The sequence below is a fragment of the Trematomus bernacchii genome, unplaced genomic scaffold, assembly GCF_902827165.1.
Source record: "Trematomus bernacchii unplaced genomic scaffold, fTreBer1.1, whole genome shotgun sequence".
Lineage (NCBI taxonomy): Eukaryota > Metazoa > Chordata > Actinopteri > Perciformes > Nototheniidae > Trematomus > Trematomus bernacchii.
In genome coordinates this window covers 12,578,763-12,604,225 of record NW_022988050.1, presented here as the reverse complement: position 1 = coordinate 12,604,225, position 25,463 = coordinate 12,578,763, and the positions used below count along the sequence as shown (strand labels likewise).

At 39.4% G+C, this 25,463-nt stretch overlaps 1 protein-coding gene across 5 annotated transcripts in view; it reads left to right on the top strand.

Moving 5' to 3' along the window:
• The first annotated feature begins 5,234 nt into the window (after positions 1 to 5,234).
• Positions 5,235 to 25,463, top strand: part of tanc2b (tetratricopeptide repeat, ankyrin repeat and coiled-coil containing 2b) — a 148,868-nt gene continuing 128,639 nt past the window's right edge. For 3 of the 5 annotated variants that reach the window (XM_034120019.1, XM_034120018.1, XM_034120016.1), the window contains exons 1-2: positions 5,236 to 5,641; positions 18,867 to 18,972. The gene's annotated coding sequence lies outside the window, so the exon portion shown is untranslated. Of the gene's footprint in view, positions 5,642 to 18,866; positions 18,973 to 25,463 lie in introns of all 5 variants that reach the window. The other 2 variants (XM_034120017.1, XM_034120015.1) reach the window with 1 other exon arrangement.

Sequence of the window (25,463 nt, the reverse complement as noted above, 5' to 3'; positions counted from 1 at the left end):
CGGGATGTTTATTTGGCAAATATAATAACACACCTGAGTATTATTTTGTTAAATTCATTAGATAAATATATATATAAATAACTGTACGTAGCACTTTTAAATGTTCATCTTATTTGGAGCTAATGTAATGCATGATTCAAGTTATTGCACTTCTTCTAAATTGCTTTGTGTAAAACGTCAGCTAAATTAATGTCAAAACATTAAACGTTATATTACTCCAATACCAAATAGTGCCACAAGGTGGTGCTTCCTTTAGTTGCGAGATGAGCTAAAAGTTGAAGTTGTGCAGACGGTACCGCCGACGTGACTCCGAACAAGGTCCAACAAAAATAAGTAAATTGGTTTAGGATATGCTGTATATTGTTCTATTTCTCGTGTATAAATAGTAAATATAACGCCCTAGATACCTAGCATTGCATGTTAGAACGTAAGTACAGTAACATACAGTAAACGTGTTAAAATATTCGTACTGTAGACTTTCAAGCTAATCTGCTAACTCTTAGCCTCATGCTGCTAGCTCCCTCAGCCTACATTAAACACGTTGCATTACGTTAACTGTACCTGTGTCATGTGAAAAATAGGGTAATCTATTATAACAATAGTTGTAGTAACACAGCAATATATATGTATGTATATGTACCACCAGCGTTGACTCACTCTTTATACGGAGCGATGAAGGCAGTTACAGGAAAAAGTAAAGTTGACTGCTGTAAACCTCCATGCTGTTTTTTTGTTTTTAAATGACGGGTTTCCATGGAAATACAGGTCATATGCACGTCTTTATAACTGATGTTCGCCCATAGAGATGTAAACAAAAAACAACATGTTTGTTTTCTTGTTGTCATGTTTATTTTAAGCTGACTTGTAACTTTTTTATTATAATTTCTTTTTTTATCTTTAGTACTTTTTTATGCATGCTTAGGTAACAATACGCTGTCTTTGGGTCTTTTCTGCTGTAACAATGTAAATGTCCCCTCTGTGGGACTAATAAAGGTATTCTGATTCTGATTGAGCAAAGGAACTTTAAGGATGTGCCCTGGCTCTCCCTAGTAACAGTTGTTATGGTTACTGTTGCTACTGTATGTTTGGTGAGATTCTGAGTTGCAATAATACTATCAAAATGTTTTAACTGTTTTATTCAAACACTGAAAAATACTAAAAACCCTATTTTCTATCTGCTCATTCTACATGTTGGGTGGGTCACTAATCTTTATACCAACATTTGAAATATTTTGTTTACATAAAATATAGTGAATTACACATATAGCATGGCCTTTGCTGCATCTGTATGGGCTCAGAACAGTCTCATAATACACACATGCACACAGAAGGATTCACACTTGTATTTCATGATCCGCAAAAGGATCCACACTTGTGTTTTTCAATGCACACACAAATGTGTTCCGTTTCATATACATGTAAATAAAATCCAAATACAGAAAAAAGTTTTACATATGTATTTTTGATCCTCACATATTTGTTTTCCGTTTAAATCCCCTGAACCTGCAAACACAAACCGCTTTCTGTGCATGGATCGCTGTGCATTCGTGTGTGGGTATTTTGAGACTCCCCTGACGGTCATCCGATTCGTACTTGTAATTTTTTCTATCTATAGCCAATCAGATGTCTCCTCAATTCTAAGCCAATCACATGAGCGCGTCCCCACGAGGGTATGATTTATTGCGTTCATGACACTTCATATACGCATTTTGCGCTGTCCGGAGCTGGGTTTCCGCGGACAGAATTTATTTTACCGGACAAATTTGAAACTTACCGGTCATGTTTCAATAATAATAATAATAAGAAGAAGAATTGTGTAGCAGAGTTTCCGTTAGCAGGTAATTACCGGACTATGACCGGATATGGATAATAACACGGGAGTAAGGATCATCTCTTTTCCTCTCTCCCTCCCTCTCTCTCCTGACAGCCCGTCAGTTTCTCATGCAGCTCGCTAAAACTTCACTCGCGTTTATGTCCATATCGATCAGATCCAGCTCTCCTGATCGGCCTTTATAGAGAGCACCGATCAAACTATTAAGAGTGAATATCGGCCGATAATGACCGGCGGGGCTCCCCCCGTTGACAGTTCACTGTCTAGCACTGGCTTCGTAGTGCACTGATCGATTAGGCTAAGCTAACCTGTAGCTGCTCCCTCCACACTCACAACAACTTCATACAGACATAAATAAAGCAGCTGATCGCCATACAGGAAACACACATTTAAAACAGTTTTGCCTGCCGTTTTTGTGTACCCAAGCATTCATTAATGGTTCGGAAAGTGGCACTGTACCTTAATAATATAAAGGCTTGTATTTGCGTGCATTTCCTGCTCGGAAAGTGGCAATGTACTGAGAGTGGAGGTGTCCTGAGATTAGCGCCTGCAGGCAGGCTCCATGGACCTGTCAGCTCCGGACAGCGCAAAATGCGTACATGAAGCGCTACGTCATGAACGCAAGAAATCTACCCTCGTGGGGGGCGCGCTCATGTGATTGGCTTAGAATTGAGGAGACATCTGATTGGCTATAGATAGAAAAAATTACAAGTACGAATCGGGTCACCGTCAGGGGAGTCTCAAAAAACCCACACACGAATGCAAAGCGATCCATGCACAGAAAGCGGTTTGTGTTTGTAGGTTCAGGGGATTTAAACGGAAAACAAATATGTGAGGATCAAAAATACATATGTAAAACTTTTTTCTGTATTTGGATTTTATTTACATGTATATGAAACGGAACACATTTGTGTGTGCATTGAAAAACACAAGTGTGGATCATGAAATACAAGTGTGAATCCTTCTGTGTGCATGTGTGTATTATGAGACTGTTCTGAGCCCATACATCTGTGTCTCCCAGGAAAAACACCTCATGGAAATTCTGGGGTACTCAATAATAATGTGTGCCTCTTCTCCCACACAGGTATACTGATTCTTCTGTGTGAATCTGGGACATGTACTCTGAGGGAAGCCATAATTTCCTGCAGTGTACTCACAGAGTGCTCAACCCGCGCTTCGTTCCAGGTAATGTTCCCTTTCACTGATACAGACAGACAGATGTGAGCATCTTATTGTCAGATGCAGGATTCAGCCATGTTTTTTTTTAAATGCTTTTGGTGCTGGAAAGACAAGTATGACTAGTGTCTGAATCTCAACCCCCTCCTGACCAAATATATAACTAATAATAGTACAGACTCTGTTATCTGTCAGTGACCATTAACATAACATCTAAGAGTGGCTTAGAGCTCCGGTAGATTAGCAGAAGATCCGGGGCCAGGCTTCATTGAGTCCCTCTCTGGCTCCCTACGACTCTGCTGATCTCCCCGCAATCTTGTGTTAGGCCCCATTAATCTCACCTCCCCCTGCAGTCTGTTGCAGGCAGAGTGGGCCGCACACACTCACCTTTACTGTTTTCATTCTTAAAAATTCAGACAGAGGGAAGGTATAAGAGAAGGCAGAGGAGAGGTAGAGAAAAAGCTCTAGAAGGATTTGATTCAAAGCCAGTGGAAGCATTTGCAGAGGTGGGAGGTGCGGTATTGGGGGGGGGGTAACCACTTGGTTATCTGTGACCACCTCGTCCATCACGCACGCACGCACGCACGCACGCACGCACGCACGCACGCACGCACGCACGCACGCACGCACGCACGCACGCACACACACACACACACACACACACATATATATATATACACTGTCAGGAACTCTGCACCAAAGCCAGTTTCCAGGGCCTCCCTTAGGTATTTCTCATTACTGTTTGCAGAGCGAACCTTTTAGAGCACAAATATGTCCTTTGGTGGTTTCTTTTGTCTGCCAACTGAAGGATATATTTAGTTATATATCACATAGAGGCTGAGATGTAGGATGTTAGCTTGTCTTTATCCTGGCAATTGTCAAATGCGGTATTAAAGGATTAACTTCTATCTTAAAAGACCAAAGGTTAATTATAGGGTTTACACATATTGCACACTTCTTTAGCTATAATAAAACACCTTCCTTTAATTTAGTAATTGAGAAGTGAGCTGTACTCATACAGTATATTACATCCAATGGCTGTGTACAATTAAGTTGCCAAAGGCTGAAAAGTGAGGTGACGTAGAAAAAAGATTTTCCTTATCAATTCTTGTTGTCACTGTATAAATCAACCAACCCTCACACTGAAGAGGACAAAGGTCACAAAAACTGTAGGCCCAGCGTTTTTTATGCACTTTCTTTGACAGGAAGCAGGATAAGAGACAGCCTGCAAATCAGAGGTAAATATACAGAGGCTGTAGATTTGTGCTGAAACCTCAAAGTGACCCCAAGTCACTTTATAGAGGCAACTGCAATAAACGGTTCTTCCTCTTTTCCCCATATCACAATACTTATTGTGAGTTAATCACACAGAAGAGAATACGTAGATTACAGCTCATGCCAGCTAAGCACATTATCATTTATTTTGTAATCAGCACTAATGGGGTGGTAAATACAAAAATGTATTTAAACTGTGACCACCATTTATTATAACAACAAGTATAACAACCACTAATATAATCAATATAAATGTTCCCTTTTGAATGGCCCTTTCAGCAAACAATGTACATTAGTTTAATTGTGATTTAGGTCAGCAGAGAGCCATTTAACTTGTATTCCACAATCATGCTCTGCGTGTAGTTAATTTTTCCCAATGCAACATCTCTGATTGTAATTCTGGCTGATAGGCCTGTAATTTTATTGACCGATTGGGAAGAGGTCAAGATAATGCCGGACGCTAGCCAACCTCTTTCCCATCTATCATTTTAAAATGTCAAATGCCATGATCTGCAGGGGAGACACATTGAAATTTGATTGGCATCGACCTTGTTTCTCTTGAATAATTATGAATGATTTAGGTATCAGTGCCTTATTTTATCATAAATAATGCATAAGCCCGCCTTCCACCCCCACTGTATGTTTTCCTTTGCACCGTCTGTAAGCCAGGGATTTCGTCAAGCTAGACAGAGCAAACATACTATACCGGAAATGTAGAAGAGATGTCCAGAAAAAATATTATAAATGGAAATACATTTATTAGCATTGGTTTCATATGTATTATTTAAGTAAATGTTATTTTCGTTGGCGCATTTTGCAGAGGACAATGCAAACGTTGAAACTATATCGTGGTTTATTTTGAAAGCGAGTACCGGAAGTAGCATTTTTTATGTATTTACGTGAATTGACACAGTGATAGTCAGGTCAGCGCTCCATGTTGCGGCGGCGCTGCGTGGCACTGGGCACCGACTGGCTCTGACTGCATCACACACACATGACTTCAGTTGTGAATGGCCCCCGGCACCTGGCACATTTGGCGGGCGAAAAGTAGCTGTCAGTCCGTGCACCGCTACCTGCTGCAGACCGTGTTCGCGCTGCGTAAGCCCATGGGTGTCGCTACAGTGACCGCCTTCTGCATTGGGACTGAATGCAGCCGCCTTGATCAGTGCAGTTATTTTCAGAGTCACTCGCTCAAGCTATTTCGGACCGATTGGAAACGTGCAGACCGGTCGGGTGGTTTGGATTGAGGAGCCGCACGGAGCGCTGCTGCAGACACGGCGGCTACGGGGGCAGGGGATCAGGCTCGGATGTGATGCCAAAAAACTGTCCAGAAAAACAAAGGTTCAAGTCTAGGAAAAGGTATTTTGTCCTTCTCTTGTACAGCAACTTCTGCTCTTTTTGCAGCTAAGCCTATTTTTAATTTTAAAGTGTATTTGATTTACATTGAATACAGTGTGTTTGTTATAGGTGTCATGCTCCTGCAGCAATCTATAACCTATAATGCCTGTGTTGCTGCTGCTTAGGCAAAGCCCAGCCACCCAGCTAAGCCAATAAACACCCCCAGCAGTGTTTAATGAGATAGACTTAGCTGGTCCTTTGTACACAACAACAAGCTTGTTTTGTCAGTAGACAGCAACATGTGTATTGTGTTTTCACGAGTTCGTAACACATTGTTTTGTGAAAAGCATACATTTTATTTGTGACAGTTATTCATACATATATTTTAAATATATTTAAGAGAGGCCATAATCCAGAATATGCTGATATGTGTAAAACAGACCTTGCTGTATCAGGGTGAATTAATGTTAAGGTTATTAATTTGTGCACCAAATATATTGCCACCTTGTATGGTGAAAACACTGCAGTTAACAGATACTTATCTTCTATGTGTAACCTGTATTCAACGCATACAGTCTAAAGGTATAAGGGGGTTGCCCACCCAGACAACAAGCTGTCCATGAGGTGCCGAGGTTTATACAGAAGAAGCTGTTCTTACTTGTTCAATGGCTTCAGGCCAGCGCCTACCTCCGCCTATTATCTGACATCTGGTCCTTCTCAACGGGGTCTTATGTGGTAATAGTATGTTTCAACAAAGGCTGTTAATCTGTGTAATGTCTGTTGTTTGCAAGGAGAAAACACTATTTTCCCTATGATCACCATTCAACACTTTATATGGTGTGTCTGCTTCTGGATGGGGAATGTTACGAGATGTCGAAACCTTGGAAGTTCTTTTAGGCTGGTTAGGATGAAACATGGTGCAGATTTGTAAAATGGTAAAACTGTCATAAAAAAACTGTCATTTTAAGGGCATAGTATACACACAGTTTTAAACTCTCAAGCTGTGCCTTTATAGCATCCAGATACTGCTGTGATAAAGCATTTATCCAAAAACTAGGTCTGTTTGCAGACTGGTAAGATTTCGGTTCGAGTACTCATGGTTATTGTATGAGGCTGGAGATTACTGCTGTCTCGCTGTACTTTTTTATTCAAGTTCTTGGTTGTCAGCTCGGCTCGGCACGGATAAAAGACAGTCATCCTCAAAGCGTTCTCTCATCACATCAAAACATGCGCTAGTTTTGCTTTTATCTTGATCTCCTACTCCTGACATACATCTGTGAGTTCATAGTGAAGAGGTTTTCCATTATGGAATCACAATGTTATTCTTTTTTTGGTCGACCAGCCCTAAACCTTTTGTCTGTTCAGTACTTATCTCTCCATGCTCAGGGGGGTAATGACAAGGCCTTGTTTTCCACAGTCCGAGCCAACACAGTCCCTCCTGTCCCGCTCACTGACAAGCCAAAAGTTAAAACAAAGATATTCTGCTGCAGCAAATTGGCGAAGGATTTCTCCTCAACTTAAGTTGACAGAACATAGCCTTTATTTCCACGCTGTGGTTAAAAAATGTACAGTATGAATAAAACATGTCTCACATCTTTGAATCAAAACTGATACTAAAAGTAGGCCCTATAAACTTCCTATGTCAGTATTGAACCAGATAAAATGTAATTAATTGTTTAGAGCAAAATCGTTATCATTAATTATGCAGGCCTAATTGAGTGAATATGTCAGAAATTCAATTTACATTGAACATGAAATCTCTGTTTGCTTCTCAGTGGTCAATCCTTAATATAAATGTCCACCCTACAACACCATACCTCTCCATTCCATTAGAAACAACTTATTGTGATATTTTGCTTTTAGTCCATGTTGTTGAGATGGTATGTGTTTATGTTGCACTGGGTATCTGTTAGGTAGAGTTTGAAACATCTAGGCATTACAATGCCTTAACTATGTGTTTCTTATTCTAACTATAACAACAAAGCTCTTCTAACACCTGGAAGTCAGTCTTTAAAATGTTATAAATCACTGCATTTTGAACCATCAGAAGGCAACGTTTGTCATAAAATAATCAAGTTGTAGATTAATATTGCATTATATTTTAAAGTTTTGAATCTTAAGATTACTTTGAAGCTGTTTATAGCCCACTTTACACAACGTACACTATAAGAAACATATATGACACTGCACTTTGTATTCTTTAAAGTGGTTTTATTTAATTAAGAGCCTTTAACTGCACAAACCGCTTGACTGCTCCTTTTGATATGTAAAGTATGTGAGTTAAAAAGGCTCTTTTGGTGAGCATTTTTGACTGAGCCAAACTAGGTGTTGCTCTAAAAATAAGAGATAGTTTTCCATACAGGAAAATAAAGGTATCCCCTGAGCGTTGAGGGAAATGGCTCTCTGTATGGTGTTTTAAATCAGGAAAAGCAGTAAAGGAAACTAGGACAGCTTATCGGGGAAAAAAATGCTTGGCTTTTTAGTTTTTTATGTACTGCTGTATGAATAGCGTAATCATCAGTTTAGAAAAAATGCAGTGTAAAGGGAATTAAAATTGATATTTCGGTCATAATTTATTTCCTCTCTTGGCCAGTAATTCAATTCCAAGCCCCAAGAGTGGGCAAGGCAGTTATATTAGAAATACAAGGCAACGGGAACGACAGATATATCGTCATACACAGACTACCAGTAGAAACTCCGCTATTTCAGAGAACCACCATCCGCAGCTTTGAACACATTGAGAAATCTGTGGATAAAGATATACTTGATGGTCCGTAAAACATTCTAAAATTGCCTCATTTGGAAGAGACAACGGTGCACTGAACTCCTTTAATGAGGGACGGATCCTCCATAGGCATGTCCCTCATTTTAGTACAGCCCTTTGATTATGAAATAATGATGCGAAAAAGGCGTCGTTCTTAGTGCCTCATTCTTTCTTGTTAGTGAATGAAACCGGAGGTAAGCTGGACCGTTTCATCTTGGCTATTCTGCTCTGCTGTCAGAAGAATAATGCTGTGGTTAGCCGCTGCTGCTACCCTTTGTCTTCTGTATTGCTGGGAGTTGGTGACATTCATTGAGTCCTGATGGGTTTATTTTGACTGAGCTTCTTACCTACTTGTAACACATCGCCTGGGACTAAATGAAGATTTTGAAGTTTGTGTTAGAATTCAGCCCTCTCTTGCTGCAGCCTCAGACACTTGAGGTTGTTCTGGGGTATTATTCGTCACACATACCATGGCTTTCTGGGGTTTTGTTATAGCAGAAGAGGGCTTTCAACAAAACCACTACCAACATTTGACAACATCTTGGAACATGTTAGTATGGGACATTTCTGTGATTCACAAAAAAACAAAAACCCAACGAGAAGGTGCTGGTGTGACTGTTTTGTATTTCTGGTACATGTTGTTGCGTGTTTGTCTTCAAAGAAGTCAAATGCACCTTTTTAAAAAAAAAAAGTATCCAGCAGCTCAACCAAAAATACAGCACACACTGAAGTGCTTCAGTGTTTTTGTTTGCTATATACAAAGAAGCCTATTATATGATATGTAGTCCTAGTTGTGGTTTAATAATAATGAATGGGAGCAGTGCATTCATATATTATGACTTGAGGTTTGGGATTATTTTGCTTAATACTTTAGCACTGCTTGCGTCTCACAGCATTGTATTTTGTACTATCTGGCAGCTGCATGTGTTCAGCTGCCATGAGTCGTTGCTTACAGATCATTACAGAAGTAGTTTTGTAACTATTACCACAGCATTTTATGTCCTTAAACAGAAGGTGTGAAATAAGATGTGCTGTTTAAAATCAAAAGGGCTGTAGAGAGTTTATCAGTCTGATATGTTTACCCTTCCCTGCTATTTCTTCTTTGCTATGCTTCTCCATTAAATATTTCATCTGATTTAAAAAATCTAGAAACCAAATGTTGTGTAGGCCCATCAAGAGCACTTTTTGATTTTAAGAATATTCAGACATTTGATTTTTAATGTGACAGAATTTTTTTTTAATATCCAATAAATAAAATGGAAATAACGTGCCCAAAAAATATTGAAGTTATCTAGGTTATCATGTCTTTATCTATCTATATATATCTATATAGATATATATATATATATATGAGTTTGTACAACAAACAACACGTTTTGAAACCAGTGGAAATGGAGTACACCTGCTGGCTCAAGTGGCCTGTGAATGCCCTGCAGAAGTAATTTAAGTGGTGTTCTTTTGTTTGGATATAGAAAATTATCTTTCAAAAAGCTTATAAGGCATGAGAGATGCTGACGTGTAACAACATGTTCAAACTGATGTATTTGTGCGAAAAAAGCCTGAGACTATAATCCTGTTTGTGCTGAGGCTGTGCACCTATTCCACCCTAGTTTGCACTGATATATTTCATATTGGCAGTTACTGCTGTGACTGGAGTCTTTGGGCTTACTGCTGCATTGCAGCTTCAAGTTAATCACTTCTCTCTGGACAAGTGGAAGTGTTACATGCATTCTTTTATGCGTGCTTGCGCTTAAATAACATGGCATTACCTTATTCTGCCAAGATGGGGAGGCTGTTAGATAACAAAGATTGTCTGTATCCACTCGGTCTGCCACTCAAACTCTCCTCCTGGGAGCCTGAAGATCCCTGTTAGCCTATTAGGCAGCTGCTTGAGCCGACCCCAGCTGCTGATGCTAGATGAATGGAATAGTATTCATCAGGCTTGAAAGCTGTGTCTCATAGCTGGAACAACAGCTATGAGACACAGCCTACACTTTGCAATGTTGTTGGGAGCAACCAGTGACCTCTGTCCCCCCCCCTTTATGTGCATAGTTTTACACCCACTAGGTAGATTCTTCATGTGTTTTCTTCTGTACAATATAAGGATGTCACGACAGAAGAAATGTAATATCTCATGTACCTCAACATACACTAATTTATTACGGCTGCGTTTCGGTATTTTTTTGGAAGTTCAACCAATCAATATGCCCTCTGTAATATTTGTTGCTGTTGTTGTGCTCTCCTTCAAACAACAGTTTGAAGGGTTTTTATCTTCTTTATATCTTATCAATGACAAAACAAGACATTTTTAGACAAAACCCTGGAATTTGAGAAACTTGGTAGGACATTTTCTGAAAATGTATAAACCCAAACTAAAAGTCAATGAGTCTAAAAGATAATCATCAGATTTATGTATTTATTTGTGCAGCTCACAACATCTGGTGTCACTATTAGCAGATTAGTAAGGAATTAACCATCCATCTTGAAGGTTGCTTAATGTAACTGGGTGCTATAATAGGTTCAGCACAAGACAAATAGTGTTACCATGCCATCTACTTAATGCTCGTGCATTGACACTCCTGCTGCAAAGGCTCTTTAAATGTGATCTGTGGGCCGGTGTGAGGTTGTAAATGAAACAGTTGCACTCTGTCATATCTAAATAGCTCCACTGTTCCTCTGTGTGTGGTGCCCAGTTAGCAGTAGGAGATGGGCCCCCGCTCTGTGATGTGAAGTGCCCCTAATGGGTTAACTCCATTATAATTTGCCAGGCATTTCTGTGTCTGTAGAACATAGTGGACACGTTGTTGTTAATACAGATGCTTCCATTGCCTTTGTGTGCTAAAACAGGGTGTGACGATAAGTGTAGGAGTGTGGGAGAAAAGGAGTTTTTGAAAAGTAGCATTGTTTTGAGTGTGGGCCACCACGGTTTTCAATGATACCCTTTGTATTAAGTACTATAAGAAATTGAAAATATCACCAGTCCAACAGCTGAAGAGGATACCGTTCAACAGTAACCCTGTATGTAGGAGCTTGCATACTCTTTTGTCAACTACTGTTTCCAGGGTCAAGAATGACCTTTTAATCCCATAATATATGTTATGACATCTGTCTTTACTGAGCATTTAGCCAATGAGAGGCTAGTTCAGTGTAGTCAGTCAGTGTAAGCTTTACAACCAATAATGTTATTTTTCCAAGTGTTGTTTACACATTATCTGAGTTGATGACATTAGTTTCTTATCACTTGCAGTAGATTGTGCACAGGTTTTCTCGTTGTTTTTGTGATATCAGATCTTATCATTTTGCACCATTGCAGCAAAAGAGTCTGCAGGGTTTTATTACATCTACTTTATTTCCTTTGTAGAAGAAGAAGAGGAATACGTATATAAATGATTTTTAGATCCCTCCAGTGTGTCCCCAGTCAAAACACTATGTTACCAGCCCAGCGTGTTGTTTTTCCAACCAATATTGCCATTGTGAAAGTTGTCGTAGTAGTAGATACAGTAGGTAATTTGCTTTATTGGGTACAGTTTAAAAGACTCCAATAATGGTTTCAGGCAGTTTATCTAGCTTTCCAAGTTAGATGGTTTTTCATGTTTACAACCAATATGTTTAACCTAATAAAGGCTACATTTTTTCGTTCTCAACTGTTGACTCTTTTTACGTTATGTCCTGATATTCTCAGATTTGTATATCATATAACATTTGATATCTTAGACTTGCATAACTATTTACAAATGACTCTTAAGAAATAAATAATGTTGTGAAAATTAGACATTGTTGATCTTTCAAATATATTTTGCTGCGTTTGCTTTGATATACAAAAGAAGAAGCCTAAAAACAATGAAAACAGAAGCAACAAACTGCAAAAGAAGCCATATAGCTCACTGACTGCTTTACCAAACATACTGAATACAGTGCCCAGAAGCAACACATTTGTTTGAATGAATTACAGCTAAGTGAAGTTTCTCTTGCTCTGCACAACGTCAGTGTGGAGCCCTGTAATGCTACGTGGCACAGTATCACTACAGGCTATTTTTAAGAACCATTGTATTTTTACTTAGACCAAGATGGTTTTACTCAAGCTACGCGCACTTGCACATTTCAAAAAGAAAAGTGCATTCAGATCAAAAAGATATACTCTGTTTTCTCTGTTCCACCAAATGTCAGATTACTGACCATGATGCTTGCAGCTGCATGGGTTTGTCCTTTACAAATGAACACTCTCGCTGTACTGTGGGATCTACAGTAATGTGGGAGCACTTACTGTAATGTCAACATAATGCAGTTATAAAGATCTTGTATTTCTGTGTATATGGATAATATTCAGTTTGAGATGCTGTTCAAGATGCATGAAGTCCTTCTCTTATGATGTGAAAAGAATAATGGCCTTGTTGATAGAGTCCATACACAACACCAAGCATGTCTAGTTTCAGTTAGTAGCTTTCTTAAATAGTGTTTTTAAGGTTGAGGAGTGGTCTACTGCCTGGCCTCCTGTCAACAAAATGTATTCCTGTTGAGGCATGAGAGTTCATTGTGTTAGCACTCAGAACATAGAGTCCTTTTGAGTCTGTCTAAAAATACTCCATACCACCTCTGCCCCAAACTAGACACCGAGGGGCAATAATAAAGAGGCGCTGCATAGGGCAATGCGTAAACATGCAAACATGCAACATTGTACAGAGCTGTCATTTCTCTGCAATACGCTCTGGAAGAGTTAAGATATAAATAACTAAATATGAAGACATTCTGGCTACTGTTATAGTGTGGTACTCCTATGTTAACATGGCAGCTTGTATTATTGTTTGACAAGCAAAAGCCAACGCTTAACTGGTTTATCAGTTATATTCTACTTCTACTCAATGTATGTGCTTTTAATCGGGTAAATATTTACTGGAATGTTGACCTTGTTTGTAATAAAAAAATAAAATAGAAAAATGAAATCCTCTCTTTTTCAAACTATGTACACATGTAGGCTACTGATAAGTGAAATACTAACTTTCCTTACCTGCCCTTTGCTGGTTTTCAAACAAAGGCAAGTCCTTAATCCTGATGACTCTTCATATTTCTTGGCATATTTGAAAGCTGCTGCTTGATTGACTAAGCATTATTGCAGTCATATTTGAAGTTTTTTGTTATTCTAAATCTCAGAATAATTCTGATAGATTATAATTTGTGTTGCTGCTGGGAATCTTGAACCATACACATCATAATTTAGATACATAACGTTTTTTCACAAACCAAATCTATATAGTAGCTAAAGCTGTCAAATAAATGTAGTTGAGTAAAAAGAGCGATATCAGCTTTCAAAATGTTGTTGGAGCTGCTTAGTGATTTATTTCCTTTTGAAGATCTATTCACTTTTTTTGCTCTGCCTTTAACTCCAATGTATTTTTTGATTTGTCTTTTTTTAATTAATGTGTTTTTCTGGAACACAAGATCTGAATGAAGCATATCTGATACAGAGAGTGCCAGCCTCCCCTCAAGGTCAGGGTCAGCCTGTCTCACAGTGGGCGACAGGAAGCCGGAGGGACTACCATCTCTAAACGCCTAATGAGTCTCTAATTGATATCCAGCTGAAAACCCCACAGAGTGTTAATGCCACTTTCAAGGCAGCTATATTATGTTTCCTTTTCATCTAGCTGAGAAGACATAGGAGGCCCTTATACATACATTTGTAACATAGAGTGACAGAGGTAATTGGAGGTAATGAACCAGTGGTTGGTTAGTGAAATCCTCATTGTGTCACATATAACGCACATGCAATTATACATATCATCTTAACAGTGAGGTTAAATCTTTTCGGCTCGGTTGGTGTTTTTGTCTTCTTTCTCTGTTTGACTGTTGGCAAGATTACAGACGCACTACTGGCCAGAGTGTGATTAAAACTTGGTGAACAGGTGTGGCCCGGGCCAAAGAAGAACCCATACAATTTTGGAGGCAATCAGAATCAAGTCGGATTCATGAAATATGTTTTACTCTGATTAACATTGTGATTCAGGGCATTTGAGCTTCAACCACCTGAAAAGAAATCCCGTAAAGTCAAAGCAACACCATCTCTGTAGCATCCATGTTGTTTCCACATTATGCATTCAAGGCCATGAACACATAGAAGTTGGAAGAACAGTTTGGCAACTGGAGAATTGGCACCATCCAGGGAGCATGTGAATGCCTCATTGGCCTTGTCAGAGGTCTTTACTCTCCGACTGCTATCAACTAACCATGCTCTTTCATTAATATCTTCATCTTTTGGGCTAGACAGTTTTTGCGCCTGCTGCATCTCTGGGATTTCGACATAAAGAGAAAGAGAGAAACACATTTAACTTGAGGCTACCATATTAGCTGCAGTATTCAGGGCTGAGTACTGTTTCCCCTCTTCCATGAGATGTAACTGCTATAATGAGATGAATTATAAGACAGGGGCTAGTCTTTGGGAATACTTTAAACCAGCTCCCTAGCCATGTATCCAATTCTCTAGGCTTTGAAGGCTCCAGCCCTTCTGCCAGGGCAGCTCTAAGAGTGTTTTTGCCTAAATGTTTCATTCATCTTGATCAACACTGAATAAGCGTGTGCTGAAAATAGCAGTGGCTTTAGAGAAACTGCAGACTTTGTAATGCTTTGTTGAATGTAGACCAGCAGATGGCAAGTGTTTGTTAAGAATGTTAGTTTTGTATAAAGGGAATCCTTGTTAGTTCAGTTTGTTTGTATGCTTGTATAAAAGCTTGACACATTGCCATTTAAACGTGTACCCGCCACTTAAAGCTCAGACACCTATCAGCCTGCTGCTGATTTTCTGACTTCTTGTTTTTCAAAAGCTTTTACTGAATTTGGCACGCCAAAACATTTTTGCATGCATGTAACGGAGAGCTTCTTTTAAAAAGCCTATTTCTGTTCACTCTGCACACGGCAACATAAGCTAAAAAATATTGAAATGATTTTCCTCATTTAGGGCCCAGGATTAAAAAGACACCTGTGCTTACAGGATGCTGAGACAGGGGAAAACAGAATGCTACATTGGTTTGAGAGTAAAGGCCAGACTGTCACATTGGAAATTGCATTTTGGTCGTATAAGAGTAATGGAACAAACGGCTCAGCAGTACTTACACGTCCATATTAGAGGAAATGTCTTGTGCCCACCGATGAGAAGATCTGTTTTAGAAGTTGTAACTAGGCGTGTGGCGCAGTGGGTAGAGCCTTGTTCTGGGGATCAGATGGTCACAGGTTCAAACCTCACTGCAGTCAGCATGTCGTTGTGTCCCTGGGCAAGACTTCACCCCAAATTGCTCCTGTGGGGATTGCCCACAGTTTTGAGTATGTAAGTCGCTTTGGATAAAAGCGTCTAACAAGTAACATGTAATATTGTGTCACCTCTGCTAGAGTAGTTTCCAATTTGCTTAAAATGAACAGTTAGAAAGTACTACTTAACCAAAGCTTTATTTATATCACTTTTTAAGACAATGATACAAAGTGCTTCACTAACGCACACAACAAATATTCAATACAACAGAAATAGCAGTATTGTAGTGCCTACAAATGTAATTATGGTAGATAATGAGTTATGGTCCATAATAAATACATTCATAAATAAAACAATTAGGTATTGAACTTGATTTCACTGAGTATCTCCAATCCTCTTGTTGCCTTTTGATCTTATATTTACAGCAAAGCAGATATGTTTATTGCTTCTTTTGCATGGATTTTACTCTCAATTAGTCTACTATTAAGATGTATCTTTGCTTGTTCTCTTGATATCCTGATTTACAAATGTAACTTGAATTAATGATCACAATTGTAGATGAGTCTTCCTTTTTCATATAACTATTTGGTCTGCCGTGCCTTGCGTTTTCTTTCCCAGACTTTTGGCAAATATAAATGATGATCAAGGGAAAACTCAAACATCTTTCTCCGAGCCGGAGTCTGGTCTTAGAAGGCCAATTCTTCTGAGAAACTATTTCTCAAACTGGTGTAAAAGAGTCTTAGACAGAGCAGTGGTTTCTTCATGATGGGAAGCAGCACACTTTATCCAGCCGGAAAAATGTCAAACATGGACTGCCAGACTTTACACAGAGGCATTTGTATTCCATGAAAGCTTAAACACTCATGGCCACTGAGAAGGAGATGAGAGGGGAAGCTTAAATGCCATATTTATCAGTGAAGTGGGGACTCGGGACTCGACGCATAATTTGTTTTGATCTTATTTTTGGCCTTTTCAGTTAATAATACAGAAACCCAGTGGACAAAGGAGAATTAGACATTTCGCAACATGATTAAGACTTGAATGGGCTGAGATTTCAATGGATGTTCTTTTTTTTTCAAATCAAATTGTATGCCAGATTTATTTTGGCAATCCATATCGTTATAAGCCAGACAAATAGCACAGGGAGGCATTTTGCCCTTGCTTCTCTTCTAATCATTGTCCGCTGGGCGGACAGCTGCCCGGCCTTTGTGACCCTTCTAGCTTCAAGTGACAAGGGAAGTCGACCTTGGAAAATGTTGCATGTCTCTCTGTTTTTAACCTCTAAACACAAGCTATCTTCTCCATTTAATCATTTCACACACACATAAAAAACTGCATTCCAAAATCTTTTCAGACATGTTTACTTTGAGTAAATGAATACAAAATGATGTGTGTTTAACTGAGGAGAAGACTTTTCATTAAAAGATCAGTGTAAGGAATTTCACAAGCGTTTTATTCAATTCAAATGAAAAAAACAAATGTTGCCCCAAGCAAGGCTTCACACAATGCATTTGAAATTTCCCTTCCGATTCTGCAAAGACCCGAATCAAAAATATCAAACTGATAGAAATAGCGATATGACTTTGTCACTGCTTCACATTATTGTTGCTGTAACTTATTTAGACTGCCATTGGTTGGCTCAGCTTAATTAATGTGTTGGCAACTCTGAGTGAAATTCAGATTAAGTCTTATAAAGTGTTCCCTACAGTGAGCAATGGGAAAACTATAATTAGAAAAATGAAAAAAGTATAGAGGCCATGTGACGCCCTTGGGGAAACTTGATTATTGTGTCGCTGTTCTGTCTGAAGACTTCTTTTGTGCAGAAATGCCATTCTGCTTCCTTTCAAAACCTATGTCTTAGTTGTCATTGGTTGAATTACTCTTGGAGACGTTTATTTGCTGGTGTTTGTTAACAAATACTGGAACATTATTCTCATAGCTTAATTTTAAACCAAGCAACGTCCTCTTTCAGACTTTGTGGCCTAATTCATCCTCTATAGGGCAACTTAACTGCCAGTTGTGTTTATGTAATTAACTGCAAACCTGAACATATGTATCTCTGGTCCAGTTAACAATCTTTGTAAAGTTTATTTTGGAAAATCATTTGTTTTTATTGCAAAGTTTATTAACAGGACGAAGGAGAATATGAGAGATACACTGACTGGACGACCACATGTCTTGTGACTAGGGACCAAATGAAACGCACATGGATCAAACCTTATGATATACTTTATTGAGGAATATTTCAGTTTTGCATTTGTGGTGCAGGGATGATATACATTAGCATGGTGCTGGTGCCTTGACAAAAAGCAGATTTTGGGTTACAGCAGAAAATAAGCTCTGAACAAACTAACATTTATGATACCTACACCTTTTGTGTAGCAAGATAATCTTCACAAATGAACACCAATTTAATGATTACTGAAGCATGACTACTGTTGCCAGAAGTAAAAAGCTAACGTTAGGCTACAAGCAAACTTTACCATGATTGTATGACCTCAACATCACCATAACTAAAACAAAGGCGGCTTGTATTTGCCATGATGACGTAAAGTTGTCTCATTTAGCCACTTGTTAACGACTGGCATTTAAAAGAAACTTCAAAACTTCAAAATTCACAAGTGTGGTATTCGCTAATGCATTTTATGTTGTAGCATCAAATGTTAAAATCTCTTAACCACAGGTCCTTTCATTAGATATATAACCAAACACCCAATTAGAAAACCCATCAACTTTTATACAGGGGTGCAAAAATGCTAACTAATATCTAGGTTTTAGGACTCCTTGCTGCAGCACTCTATAGTCTCATATTTTTTGTTGTTTATCACATGACTCCCACATAGAAATGTCTGTCTCCCCTCTTCCCCCCACTTAATGACATAATGACACATTTGGTCAGAGTGTTTAGGGACTGCATAGCTCTACATCACAAAACTCTGAAAGCAGCACTTTATGTCAGATCCTCCCCCTACAAGAAACTGTCCACTGTTCCAGTCTACGCCTCAACAACCAGCATGTGTAGCTACCCCAAACGGCGTTGTTTGTTTGTGTTCTCTGTTGGAAAAAGATCATCAACAGTGAACGGAGCGAACAGTGACAGTCCACTGCATTGACTTACCACGCCACAGTGAGCCGGATGTCAAATTGCGACTGCCACTTCTGCTGTGTGTCAATACAAGGCTCTTTCAATCCATTGCAAGCTTTTAGTTAAAGGTTTGTTTTTTCTGTCACTGTGGTTGCCTTTGTAGAAAACAGTTTGGTGTGGGGATCGGGACTGTGGCTCAGTCCAGCGAAATGTAGCGCCTCACTGCCCTGAAAGACGGATTTTGGAGACCTGCCTGCTGTCTACTCATGGTGAGTCATCTCTTAAGTTTCATGCCACTTGAACCAGTGCAGCAAAGCCGGGAACTCTTTTCACCTTTTGATGCATCACACCAAGGTCATCATGGGAAGTCACAATAGATTCATTGTGAACTTGTGTTTGGCAAGTGGGCCTAGGACAAGAATACATTTACATTTTTTAACATTCTTTTTCTGAAGAGCACATTTGTTGTTTGTTGGGGATGCATGCTTTTGTAAACATGCATTTTTCAGTTTGTTTCTATAAATATATGTTTGTTTTTCATTGTTAACCCCCTAACATGAATACAGTAGCTAATCAGCCTTTAGTAATCAAGTTGCCATATTTTTTAAATAATGTTTTGGTCCGTTTAGATCAGGATTTGAGACGATTCCATCTGTGCAGTTTATCTTCTATTATAGGAAAATAATTATGGGCCTTGAAATGGTTTAAACATGACAAATAAACCAAGTTCTACATGGGTTAACTTGCAGGACTTGTCTTAAATTTAACATATTCATGTTTAATTACTTTAAATACTGTATGTCATCAAACAAAAGTAAGTATGATGGACTAGAAATCACTTTTATCTAAATTAATTCAAGCCGGAGCTTTTTCATTGTTTACGATAATTTAGATTTCAAAATAGACTTTTCTCGTAACATACGACTGACCTAATGACCTGACATCCCAGTAACTACTTCACTTTGGAGAGTCGACCTTTTACTTAAAAGTGATGCATCTTTTTGGGAGAGGAGAGTTTCACTGCAGAATTCTGAGCTGTTTGTCTAGGAAAACTCTTCCATCAGAAAATAGATTCATGTTTCCCATTTCAACTTTTGTTGTGAATTTTCACAATGTGTGCGGTGGAGATGCTGTCATCTCTTCCAGGAGCTGTCTGTCCAGAACAGTCTTATTTCTAAGTCCCGAGTACTGATCGATGTGCCGGCTTCGGGCTTTATGTAATTACTCTCTGACTGGTCAGCCATGAAATTGTTGTTTGGCTCTGAAATGGATCCAAAGGAAGCAATTTTAAAGAAAGGCCTCCTGGTGCTGCCATAATCAGAATGATTATTGCAGCACCAGGAGTTGGTAAGATAAGTTCCTTGGCCAATAAATATATGGATATAAAATCTGAGAGAGAGCGCTGCAGTCTCATTACCAGGGTTTAAGGGATGACACTACAGGTGAATAGGGTTACACAGGTTAATAGGGTCTGGAACAGAAATGTAAGCGTAGGATCAAGCTAGGTTCAAAACTATTTGTTTAATTTGTTGACATATTAAAATGACTTTTTTTTACATAGGGAAATCAGAATATCTCTTCTGTATCACTCCATAAAACTGAAAATACTACATTTACTGAGAAAAAGGCTGTTAAACATATTTTGAGTAGGGTAAAAAATTATGAATACATATAACCATAAAAGTTCTGGAGTTTATTAACTTTTTATATTTACGCAATTGTTGCACAAGAAGTTGTCTTAAATGTCAAGTTTAAACATGCTAATGAGACATTATGTAATGCTCCGGGCCAGTGGAATTTTATTATCACTGCCCCCCCCCCACCATTGTAACCACTGGCCCGGAGCATTCGTCCAAAAAAATCGACTAATAATGAAGAAAATTAACACATTTGTTGCAATAGTGATTTATGCACAAACTACATTACTACTACTACAACATTTGAATCAACAGTTCTTCCTCATTTTCCTCAATTGTTCATATTTGGTTTATTAAAATAATTATATTGTGGTCATTGTTAAAAAATGTCTGCTATTATCATTATTATGAGTAGCCTATATTATTATTTGTATAATACACTTTCTGCCTTCCTGTCATAGAGAACCGCAGTGACGCATCCTAAAACCCGGAAGTAAACTCCTTCCGGTTCCTTCGTCAAAAATGCAATGCAATTTCTCCATAGGATTTTGGAAAATAGCTCGAAATCAGGTCTGTGGTTGACACACATTTAAGAGACGGATCACGTTTTGTTCAGCCGGATAATATCCACATGTCTACCCTACTTTTATAATTTTCGAATCATAAATCTAGTCGCCAGAAGCAAAATGCTAACGTTATGCTATAAACGAACTACAGCAGGGTCGCTGCTTCAACGTCACGCCAACTTAAGATCCATATTCAAACATACAGATTCTAAATGGTACAAGTTGAAGCGTATGTTTGAACAGTTTGCAGGAGGCAGGTACTTGCTTTCAAGCAGAACAGGGAAAACAAACTTAGCGGGGGTGTTTACGTGTTCGGTGTAATGACGTAAAACGGCCTGGACAACTTCTGTAGTCCTATTCAGCCACTTGTTAACAACCATCGTTTTTCAGACACGTAAACTCTTCAAAAATCACCAGCAGGGTCACTGCTGATGTATTTAATGTCGTAGAACAAAACGTGATCTGTCTCTTCAATTTGTGTCAACCACAGACCTTATTTCGAGCTATTTTCCAAAATCCTATGGAGAAATTGCATTGCTTTTTGTCGAAGGAACCGGACGGGGTAAAAATGCTAACTTACTTCCGGGTTTTAGAACGCGTCACTGCGGTTCTCTATTAGGAGTTAGACATGTAATGGCAATAGCCTAGATTAGAACCTTCATTATCCTAAACTGCTGGGACATTTCCCGATAGCCAATATACCTTTTATATGTTCTACTCTTCACTTACTTGTCAGCATAGGTCGGCATTGATGTACAGAGCCGACAAAAGACCTTGTTTATATTGGCATCATATCGAAGCCAACTCCATCAATCAAGCCAGTGTGGCTTCTCATACTCCCTGTCACTCTCCTTTAACTCTTCCGGTGACATTCTTTTATTTGAAGATTGTTTTTTGCCAGGCGCTTGGCCGGTTACAGCTGGTATTAAAAAAATGTTGGCGAATGGTTAGGTGGCGAGAAAGTCTGTAGTGAACGAGCGTGCTCCCGCTCACGGGAGCCTGCTCGCGCTGCGCTCTGCAGCAAACAGCTGTTTGCTTTTCACCCAACAACGACAACCGCCTCACGTCAACATACCAATACCACAGGACAATTTCTTTTTTAAAGCAATATTTTGAGTGGCCCGAGCGGGCAAGTGGAAAGTACGTTATGCTGGCCCGGGGTGTCTAAATAGTGCTTCCGGGCCAGCGGGCCATTTATAATGACGAGCCCTGCACATTTTTGGTGAATTTAGGATAATTCTACAGAGGCAAATACACATTGTATTAATATCAATACCTAAATGATTATCTTGGATGTTTTTTTTCCACTAGTCTTTAAGAAAACGTTCAAAATTGACAAACCTGTTTTTGTTCGTAGTGTCTTAACATTGTCACATCCACATGCATTGTTCGTAGTCTGTTTCATGTTGTTTGTCGGAAGATGAACAGCTTCTGTCAGCTGTTGATGGGAGTGTGCAGCTTGCAGGCTGCAGAGAGGTATGCACAGTGACAGTCTCTGGCTCACATGTATGCAGCTGTGTCCTGCGAGATGCGGGCCGGCAAATGGAGTGGAAGAGTAGTCCCATTAAACCCGGGCTCTCCTCTGAGGAGGAGGCTAACAGCTCTGAACGCTGGCCTCTCGCTCCCTGGCAGAAAGTGCTGACACAAATTTTCGTCTGACTAAAATGCCTTCTGACCGCATGACACTGGCTCTTTTCTTCCTCTGAGATTCCACGGCCGTAAAGCTGGGGCTACACAAAAGAGACACAGTCTGAGAGTGCCGCTTAGGAGGTGGCATAAATTATAATCATACCATAAACTGACTCAAAGGTCTGCATTACTCACATTTTATAGGGTGAGGAAGGAATTTCTTTGTTTGAGCAGTTAATTGGGTTTATATTCGCGAAACCTCCTTTTTCATCTCATGCACGTTACACATCCCGGGAAACAGATTAATTCTGTTCTGCGAGCCTCTCTGTGGAGTTGTCTCTTTTTAACCAGCTTCACATATACCATATTTTCATCGACATCTTTTCACAGATGCACAATGTAATTCACAAGTGTCCTCACCAGAGCAACGTGCCTTGTCCCTTTGACATGCAGGGGAATGTGTCAGTTTGTGATTGACGGGCCATGGCTCCTGTGTTGGTCAGTGATGCAGAGATGAAACATGACAGTGTCTCCAGGCACAGCATAGTAGTCCTACAATTGTGCATGTCATCAAAAGTAATTTGCTGTTAACCTCTGGAAACTTTTAGCGGTTGTGGTTTGCATTATTTTTTCAAACAAAGACGAGCTGTAGTCACTCATTTCTACATGCCTCCTGTCACAGCTGCATTTATAGGCTTTCTTCCGATAGTATTAGTCATGCTTTGACCAATACGATGCTTCAGGCTGTAAATCTGTGCTCATGGCTCGAGGGAACTATGATGAGAGTGATCAGTGCTGTCAAGTTGTTGAAGGGGATCTGCGGAAGATGGTTGCTCCTCAGTGGGGGTGTGTGGGTGGTTAGCTACAGCCCACAGCTACTGAAGGGGAGCTGTGTCAAATCTGACACACTGAAACCCACAAACGCCAACACTGACAGCCAGTTGTGACGAAAACCAATTTACAGGCAAGAGATATTCTGTTTGAAATGTGGGGGAGCTGTCCTCCCCGGCTTGATCTAGATGCCTTCGTTTTTTAGTCATCCATGTATGGTGGTATGTAGGCTAGTTCCTCTTTGGGCTTTGCTAGGACTTGTAGTCACAAAGATGTAGAGCAGATTAAAGAATAGTTTATTTTGAGAAGTAACTGGAACATGCAGGTATGGTGTCCTTTGCTTTGTTTTATAGACATAACAGAGGCTGAAGACTTGGATCACTTTATTTTTTTAAAGATAGATTGATCAAATCTAAGGAATGCTTCAGAACTCTGATTGTTAAAAGGGGCTTGTGAAGTTTTGTCCCGTTTCATGCGAAACAGTCAGACTTGGCTTGGTACACGCGTGACACATAATAAAAACTCTTACCCCCCAAAGACCTGGGCTCAATTCCTGGTAGGGCTACCTCTGGTTTAGTCATGCATTCCAGCTGCCGCTGTTGGGTGTCAAATTGGATGCCAGTGAGGGATTGTGTTGTTTGTCACTGCACTCCAGTGTAAACGTAGAGGGTTTATTGTTGTATTATTTGAGAATAATATGCACAAACATTGAATATCGCAAAAACTATATTTATTTGAGATAAACAAACAGATATTAAATTGAATTCCTTTCTGACATTTTGCTCCTTTCAGTAATCTGCAACACAATTCTTCTTAAATTAGAATTATGTGCTTGTGTCAGTGAAAGTGCATTGTTCCAGTTCAAAATGTTGCCAGACAGCTGATTTTATTTCGGCATCACTTCCTCTCTGGTATTCACACTCATCTTGTCATCCTTCCCCTGCATAGTAATACAACAGTATTGGTCTAATAATGTGTCCTTTCTGACCAATGAGATTATGCCCTTATGTCTGGAGCACTTTCTGATTAGCCAGAGAGTTAATGCCATGGCACATATCGAACAAAGTTGAATATAATTAAATGTGTTGCTAATGTATTTGATGCAGTCTTTTGTAATATGTTTATTGTGAAGGTTTACATAGAGATAGCAATAAAATAAAAAACGTGTTGTGCAGCTCTAATCCCTGTGAAGTAAATAGTGCCTGGTAACAGTATAATGTTTCAAACCTCATACATGCCGCTAGTTTAAAAAGAAGTGCTCTGTGTTTTCTGGATGAATGCTTAGAGCTACAAGCTGGTCTAATTGTCATGCAAGTTATTAAAACATTAAAGGCTGGTGGTTAAGAAGCTGCATTTCTTAGCTTTGGAGTTGCTTGAGATGGGAGGCATAGCATTGCTCTTTCAGGGGGAAGCATTGAAATGTGTATATGAAAGGGCTTCGAGAAGCTTTTCATTATGCTGTTTGTCATATGAGGAACTTAGTTGGCAGCACAATTTTGGAGTAAGACTGCATATGACAAAAGCATGAGTGGAGAAGGCTATTGTGTTAATGGTTAAAGTAATTTGAGATATTTGCAATTTGCCGACGAACATTCAGTGCCTCATAACTTTGTGATTGCTTTTGCTCAATAGGAGGCAATATGTTCAACAGGCCTCAAATCGTCCAAGTTAGTGCCATGTCATTATTAATAATGCTGCCTGGCTTCCAGCGGTCCCTGTAATGGCCCTCAAAGTCCACACTGTGCTAGCCAGGCTCCCTGCACAGGAAATGAAAGGCACAGAAATCAGTGTGTGCTAATGTACGGTTTAAGAAGTAACACAGCGTGAACAACAAGAGAAAATCAAATCTGCATTATAGTTTAGACTGAGATCAACTACAATTTCCGTCACATACTTTTCTCATCTCACTTTCATGTATAATAACTTTCGGGGTAGGAACATACAGCCCTGCAAAATGGTTTTAAATGAATACTCAGTCTGTTGAAGTCGGCCTTTATTCCCACCATTACCCTCAAAACCCTGTCAAATTAAATGTAGGACTGCAGGTTTGGCATATAAATCATTATATATATTCAGTCCCTCAACTAGCCCCACCCC